At 34.1% G+C, this 7,039-nt stretch overlaps 1 protein-coding gene across 3 annotated transcripts in view; it reads left to right on the top strand.

The window, feature by feature from the left end:
• The first annotated feature begins 215 nt into the window (after positions 1-215).
• The window catches only part of LOC127164938 (leukemia inhibitory factor receptor), a 23,668-nt gene continuing 16,844 nt past the window's right edge, over positions 216-7,039 (top strand). The window contains exons 1-7 of one of the 3 annotated variants that reach the window (XM_051109120.1): positions 216-1,006; positions 1,090-1,125; positions 1,482-1,544; positions 2,039-2,165; positions 2,343-2,506; positions 2,772-2,914; positions 4,566-4,701. The gene's annotated coding sequence lies outside the window, so the exon portion shown is untranslated. The remainder of the gene's footprint in view (positions 1,007-1,089; positions 1,126-1,481; positions 1,545-2,038; positions 2,166-2,342; positions 2,507-2,771; positions 2,915-4,565; positions 4,702-7,039) is intronic. The other 2 variants (XM_051109119.1, XM_051109121.1) reach the window with 2 other exon arrangements.

Raw genomic sequence — 7,039 nt, forward strand, 5'->3', positions numbered from 1 at the left:
ACCTCTTAAATGTGTCACAAAATTTACTCTGGCTCTGAAACATAAATAAAAGAACACATTTCCACAAGCACAGAAATTAGGGTGACTATTTTTCAATCTTCTGGACAGTGTGGGTCAGGGCAGACAGAGGTATGGGGGTGTGATTTGTGGTTGGGTTTATGGGTGGTTTGAGGGGGGGGGGTTATATAATATCCAAACCCAAAATAAATAATTGTTATGGAGATTTATCAGGAAAAAAAGCCTGCTTACCAGTGGCAATCCTTCACAAAACTTACGTCTACCACAGTTTATCATGGATAGAATGCAAAATATTTTAATGTAATGTACAGTGTTTGAATGTAAAGAGCATTTCAGTCAAATGTAATTTATGCAATATTTCAAACCTTTAACCCACGGGCGGAAATCAATCCATGGCAACAGTAGCCCAATTCCATGGCGGAAAAAACGCGGACTTGGCAACCCTGCATCCAACACGAGCTGCAGGAGTCAGATTCAACTGAAATTCAAAAATTCAGATTTAACTGAAATTCAGCAGGAGCGGCATCAAGAAAACAGTCCCGCGCATGGTTTTAATACAAAAACGCACACAGTGATTGGCGACTGTAGAAAGCAAAAGCCTAATGACGGGCATTTTGGGCGATTTAGACGCATTTTTTAGGACGACATGTTCGGAAAAAGGACGCATGGTCCCCCTAACAGAAATGTCCTGAATGCTGTGGCGAATCAGCTGAGTTTCTGTCACTGTCGTTTAACGCCTATAATGGCCAAAACTGCTGCGCGCTCCTAAACATAAAACAGCCATAATGCTTTCGAGGTAGGCAGTTCACTAGGTTCTGAGACAGCCTATGAGAGTTCAAGAGGATCTGTTGGACGCTAGTTTCATGAGTGATGGGAAGGGAATACCCCACACTCTTCCGTTAGTTGGTAGGTTGCGTGAGTAAGAGTAGCGGACTGTCAGAGGAGGCGACAATGCGCAAGTGCTCGGCTGCGTTTTACATTACTCTAGGTATGTAGTATGGTATAGTATGGCATTTTATTCATATGGCTACTTAAGTCCTTAAGGAATTTCAGCAGGTTTATTAATTTCAGGTTTCGTATCTCTCTGGACAACTGAAGCGTTAAAAGGTCAGTGAGCATAAGTGTACCTGTTGTGTGTTTTTACGTTCATTTGGGTCAGAGATCATATTGACAATGTGCGATTTTTGTTTTTCCATTTAACCGTGTAAACAATAAACATGTTTTAGGATTAAAAAATTGTTTTTTTTAAGAAAATAAGGCACGTTTTCACATAAAATAAAGACATTTAAGATTCTGGAGTGTTTTAGGTCAGTAATGAACAACGTGCACTTCTTTGTACAAAAAATGGTTGTACACATTTCCTTGTTTCTATTTAAACTCAAAAGATACAAATAAATAAATGCATGAATTATAAATGACTTAAATTGAATAAAATAACACATCTTATCATTGTACCTTTGTAGGACCCTGTAACTGCAGACTTGAAAAGCTGAATTTATTTAAAGATCAATGTAACAGCACAGAAGGTAAGAAATTATCATTTCCACCAATGATGTAAGCCAACAATTTTCTTCTTTTGAACATTTTTTTTTACCTTAAACTTGTTTAAAACTTGTCTAACTGTTTAACAATGAAAGTCATAAAGTATCATGTCATAATTTTGACTTAATCGTTAAATTTCTCTGATTTTACATGAAAAGTTGTGTCTGCATTCACAAGCTCCACCTTCAGCCCCTTAACCAAAGTTTATGAATAACTACAAACTAACATTTGTTGTCAAAATAGTGGTGAAACAGTTTTTTCCCCCCTTTTGCTTGTTTGTTTTGTTTTGGGTTTTTATTTTTCTTTTGTCTTTATTTTCTTTGTTTTTATTCAAATACAGAAACTGACTAGAAAATAAAATGGTTTAGACCTCCTGAGTAGGGCAAATACTTTGTTTACCTTTCATTTTTAAAACTTTGAAGTTCTGTTGTGTACTGTATTTTTAGCAAGTGACATTATTTTTTGTTTATATTATCAGTGGATATTTCTCATTTCACAGGAGTTTATGATTTGGCATGCTACATAAAGTATAAGAAATCTGATCATTTGTCCATCTGTGAATGGAAAGGAGACATATCAACCTCATACACACTGTACACACAACAGTAAGTTTATAAGTTTAGAAGTGACAAATGTGATGATTTCAACTTTATTCTGTTTGCAGTCCGAGGCTGAGTTTCACACCATTGCTATTGTTTGATTGTTATGGCTTCCTCATACCAGATTTAAAAGTTAATGAACATCTTCTCCATTTGATAACTGAGAATTATATTGCTGTGTAGGAGGAGCTGTAAATGTGTAAATGTACATCAGAAGAACGGAATTTGGACTTCTGAGGGCTCTGTTGTTACCCCAAATCGGAATATTACATCTCACATTATTGCAAACAGTGAAGATTTGCCCTGGTGCACCTACAAAAATTTCAGTGGAATTCCATCCATGATGAGTATGTTTCTCAACAATATTAGTATTAGTAACTTTAAAATTATTATTCTTTTAGCTCTTTCTAACCCCTGACCTTAATCTAAATATACTGATTTAGACTGCATTTTCCAGAAATAGTAAAAAGAGTTTTTACTAAAAGTTCTAGTATTAGTAAAAGCTGCTTAAATACCCTTAAATTACCAAAAAGACATTTTTGCGGGTTAGTATGTGATTCTGCATTGGAATGTGCAATTTTTTTTTTTTTTTTTTTTTTTTTTTTTTTTCAGCACTGTGCGGTCCTTATTTAAAACTAACTTACGAAAGAAGTTCAGGCTACCTGTCTGTTCAGGTGGAGTGGGGAGAGGAAAGTAAACATATTAAAAACTTCCGTGTAAAATACACGGAGTTCAACACTACAAGGTGGAAAGAGGTCAGTAACAATACATTGCAGTTTTGGGGGATCCAATTGTTATACAATCATTATGCCTCCTTGTGTATATTCTGCATTTGCACATATGTAAAACAGGGTGAAACATCACAATGTACAACTCTTTTGTTCAACTGAATTGTTTAAAGCTGTGCCAGAAATTAACAGTTTAATTAAGGCACAGTATTCATCTTACGGAATTGATTTTGGTTATTTCATAACTAAATAACAGCACATTATAACATTCATTTGTGAAAATACTTAATTACTTAAAAAAAACTCATAATTATAATATTTTCTTAGTAAAATTATCAGAAATAATAATGGATGATAATAATAGTACTACTACTAACAATAATAAAACAATACAATAAAAACAATAATAATAATTAAAAAAAAAACACGTTAAATAATTTGCCCATCCTTATGTCATATGAGTACAAAAGGGTTTTTGTATTGTTTGTAATGTATCAAATTACATGAATATCTTGGCCATATCTTTTTGTCCAAACCCTGATTAAGTTTGGGTCCTTGTGTAAAGTTTACAGTAAGAGTGTGGATCAGTGTAGCTTTGAGACAGCACTGTATACTAGGGTGTGGTGTGGCTTTGTGGTTAAAGATCCTCATTTATAAACCTTTGTGTGGGTTTAAACCCCAAAAGAATGCAAAAGAAAAACTATACAGTATGAGTAATTTATATGTACAGTATAATCCTTTTTCAGTTAGTTACTTAGGAATTATTACACATGGATTAAAGCTAAGTCTGGTCTAAACTTACATCTGTTTCCATCCTTTAGCTACATTTTAATATATTTTTAAACTACACTCATGACCTACTACAGAGATTGGCAACTCTGGTCTCTGTCCTGCAGAGTTTAGCTTTATCCCTAATCAAACACACCTAATCATTCAGAATAAAGTTGGTCACTCCGACGGTGCCTTTTCAAAAACCTCTGCACTACGTATAGCAACCTTTAAATGGTAACGCCCCAAGTGACAACTTTTGTACCTTTTTTTTCTGAGAGTGTACAATTATAGCACACTAAGAGGCACGCTACAACCCACAATTTAATACGCTCAACTTCCGTTTTAAGAGTGGCCAGTGAGACGGAAATAATACAATTTTTAACATCTCATGACTCATTATTGGATGAGACTGCCAAAGACTGCTTCCTGTTGTCCTCTCATTTAAAATTTGTGTGGATGTGTATGGATGGCAGTTTTGTGCATAGGAAATATAGAGCTGGTAAGCTAAAAGTTGTTGCACAACCCACTGTTGAGTCCCTGACTGTGTAGACTGTTTGGCAGTATCTAGTTGTGCAGCATGTTACAGTGTGGTGTAACACACTGGAGTTGAGTAGAATGCAAGTCAGCTGATAATATGGACGGTTTGGTATAGAACATAGTAGCGGTGTGGTGGGCTACCACAGTGTGAAAAAAACAAGGCTGAAGTATAGTTGAGAATAGATTCTATCTGTCATTCTATCTTTCTGTCATTCTATCCTTCAACCTGTTTACATTGTTTACATTTTTTAAAAATGTTCTAAGTTGTCAAGCTCACATTATAAGTTTGTCTTGACTAGCTTGTCTAGAAGTAAAATTTCCAACTGATTCCAACTTGTTCCATCTAATTCTGTATTCTTGTCTTCCTCAGCAACAGTCTGAAAACAACAAAGAATGTGTTTTGTGGAATTTGACGTCTTCTCTGTCTTACGAGTTGCAAATAGGGTGTGTTCCCACCAAAGAGTGTGTACATTGTCCACTCAGTGAGGTCATCGTGGTCCCACCGGGTGAGTTAAAGGAGAAATTCACTTCCAGAACAAAAATGTACAGATAATGTACTCACCCCGTTGTCATCCAAGATGTTCATGCCTTTCTCTCTGTAGTCGTCAAGAAATTATGTTTTTTTGAGGAAAACCTTTCAGGAATTATCTCCATATGGTGATAATCCACTTCTATGGTGCCCGCAAATTTGAATGTCCAACGATCCCAGCCAAGCAATAAGGGTCTTATCTAGCAAAACGATCTGTCATTTTCTAAAATAAATAAATAAATAAATAAAATTATATACTTTTTAACCTCATCCTACATTGCTGTTTTACCTTTTTTTGTAAAGTGCGTTTGACCTTCTTTGCACTTTGTAAACACTGGGTCGGTACTTTTGCAGCGAAGTGGGATGATTTTGAAGTTGGAGGAGAAAATGATATGGGAGTTTTGAAATGTTTTCCTCATTATTTTTTTTTTTTTACAACTGAAGAAAGAAAGACTAGCACATCTTAGATGACAATGGGGTGAGTACTATACATTATCTGTAAATTTTTAGGACAGGATGTGTGCAATGACTGATACCTGTATTTTCTTGAATCTGTATACTTTTATTGTAGTGAAGTGTCTAAAAATAGGATGTCATATCTGTTTTTAGGTTTTGGTTAGGTTTGTTTATTTTTTATGTCTTTTATTTTGTTGTTTGGTTCCTGCTTCTTGTCATATGTGTCCCCCTCTCCTCTTGTGTTCTTTACATGTGCTACCCCTGTTTGTGTGTCCTGTTCATTGTTTGATTATTTAAAGATGTGCCCAGTCATTAGTCTCTGTGTATATATAGCTTTCCTGTTTCCATTGTCTCTTGTCTAGCTTTGCGCTGTGTAACCTGCTGTTAGGTGAGTTTGTTTCATGGTCCTGCCAATATATATATATATATATATATATATAAAGAGTTCAGATGCAAAACCAGCTAAAAGCCATCTCGGTCAAAAATGAGATAATGATACTGAGTGAATGCTCTCGACACATATTATATGTCCATCAAATACTTTTTCTTCAAACTCACTAAAATACCAGCCTCAGCCCAATCAGAAGTACCAGAACTTACATAGAAACCTATACATCTGAGCCTGATAAAATGCATTTTTTAAAGAAAGACGTCAGATGGATTTAGCTGGTTTTGCATCTGAACTCTTCATATATATATATATATAAGACTGTATTGCAAGCATCTTCTAAAATGTCATTTGTCAGTGGGACATTAACAAAGGCCAGAGATGCTGAAGACGAACGCAAAGAGGAGAAAATACTGGCAGACCAAGCTCACTGTTCATGATGTGTGAAATATTGGAAGATAATCCATATTTCACTCATGAATGCTATTTCATCAGATAAAATGAAAATGGCATCAAAACTTTTTCCGAAGACAGTCGGTTCCCTTCAAAGATACATTTCTATTTAAACACCCGTCCTGCGGGTGATTTTGAAATGTGCAGTGCTCATGATTATTCAAAGAAGTCAACCACCACAAATAAAACAATGTATAGGAAACACTAATAATGTATATTGAAATATCGGAAATCATATCACTGTTATAGAAAAAAATATATTGCAAAATGTATTGTCCAGCCTTATTGGATCGTGATTAAAATGTAGTGGTTACTTCTAATTTTAAATGGCTACAGAAATTTATAGCCATTTAAAATTAGAATTTATATTTATATTTTATATTTATATTTATATTTTAATTCTCATTTTCATCTTATCTCTTGAAATTCAAAAATTTTAATTAATCAGAATTTGCTTGAAATCGGGCATGAAAATCACTACTGACTTTTGACAGTTTGAACATTGATGTGTTTCCAAACCTTCTATCTAATGTTCAACTTTAAGAGAAGTATTTCAGTAATTCAATAAATTACTGTACAATTACTGTAATTCAGTAAAAAATGTTAACTAATGATTTTGATTATTGTCAGTAGGCTATTAGTTCTTCTGTACCACATCGATACTGAAATTTTTAAAACGCAAAGTAATACCGGTCTTTCTGTAGTACAAGTACAGACTCAATTCAAACACTTCCGTGAATATTTCTATCATTTTCTGTGAACAGTGATATGCAATGGCCAATCAGAGGTGTTTAAGTTAGTGAGAATCCACTCATTTTTCACTTGACCCTTTTAAAACAACACTTAATATTTGAAGGATACATGCCAATATTTCAAAATATTTTTCTTCAATATTATTGTTAGCATAAATAATGAACTGATTTAATTTATTTTTATTTTCAAATAGGTAAATAAAATAATTTAATACTTCTGATATAATTAGTTTATTTTGCTATGGTACTAAAATTGGTTCTGAAAA

This window comes from Labeo rohita, chromosome 5 (genome assembly GCF_022985175.1).
Source record: "Labeo rohita strain BAU-BD-2019 chromosome 5, IGBB_LRoh.1.0, whole genome shotgun sequence".
Classification (NCBI taxonomy): Eukaryota; Metazoa; Chordata; class Actinopteri; order Cypriniformes; family Cyprinidae; genus Labeo; species Labeo rohita.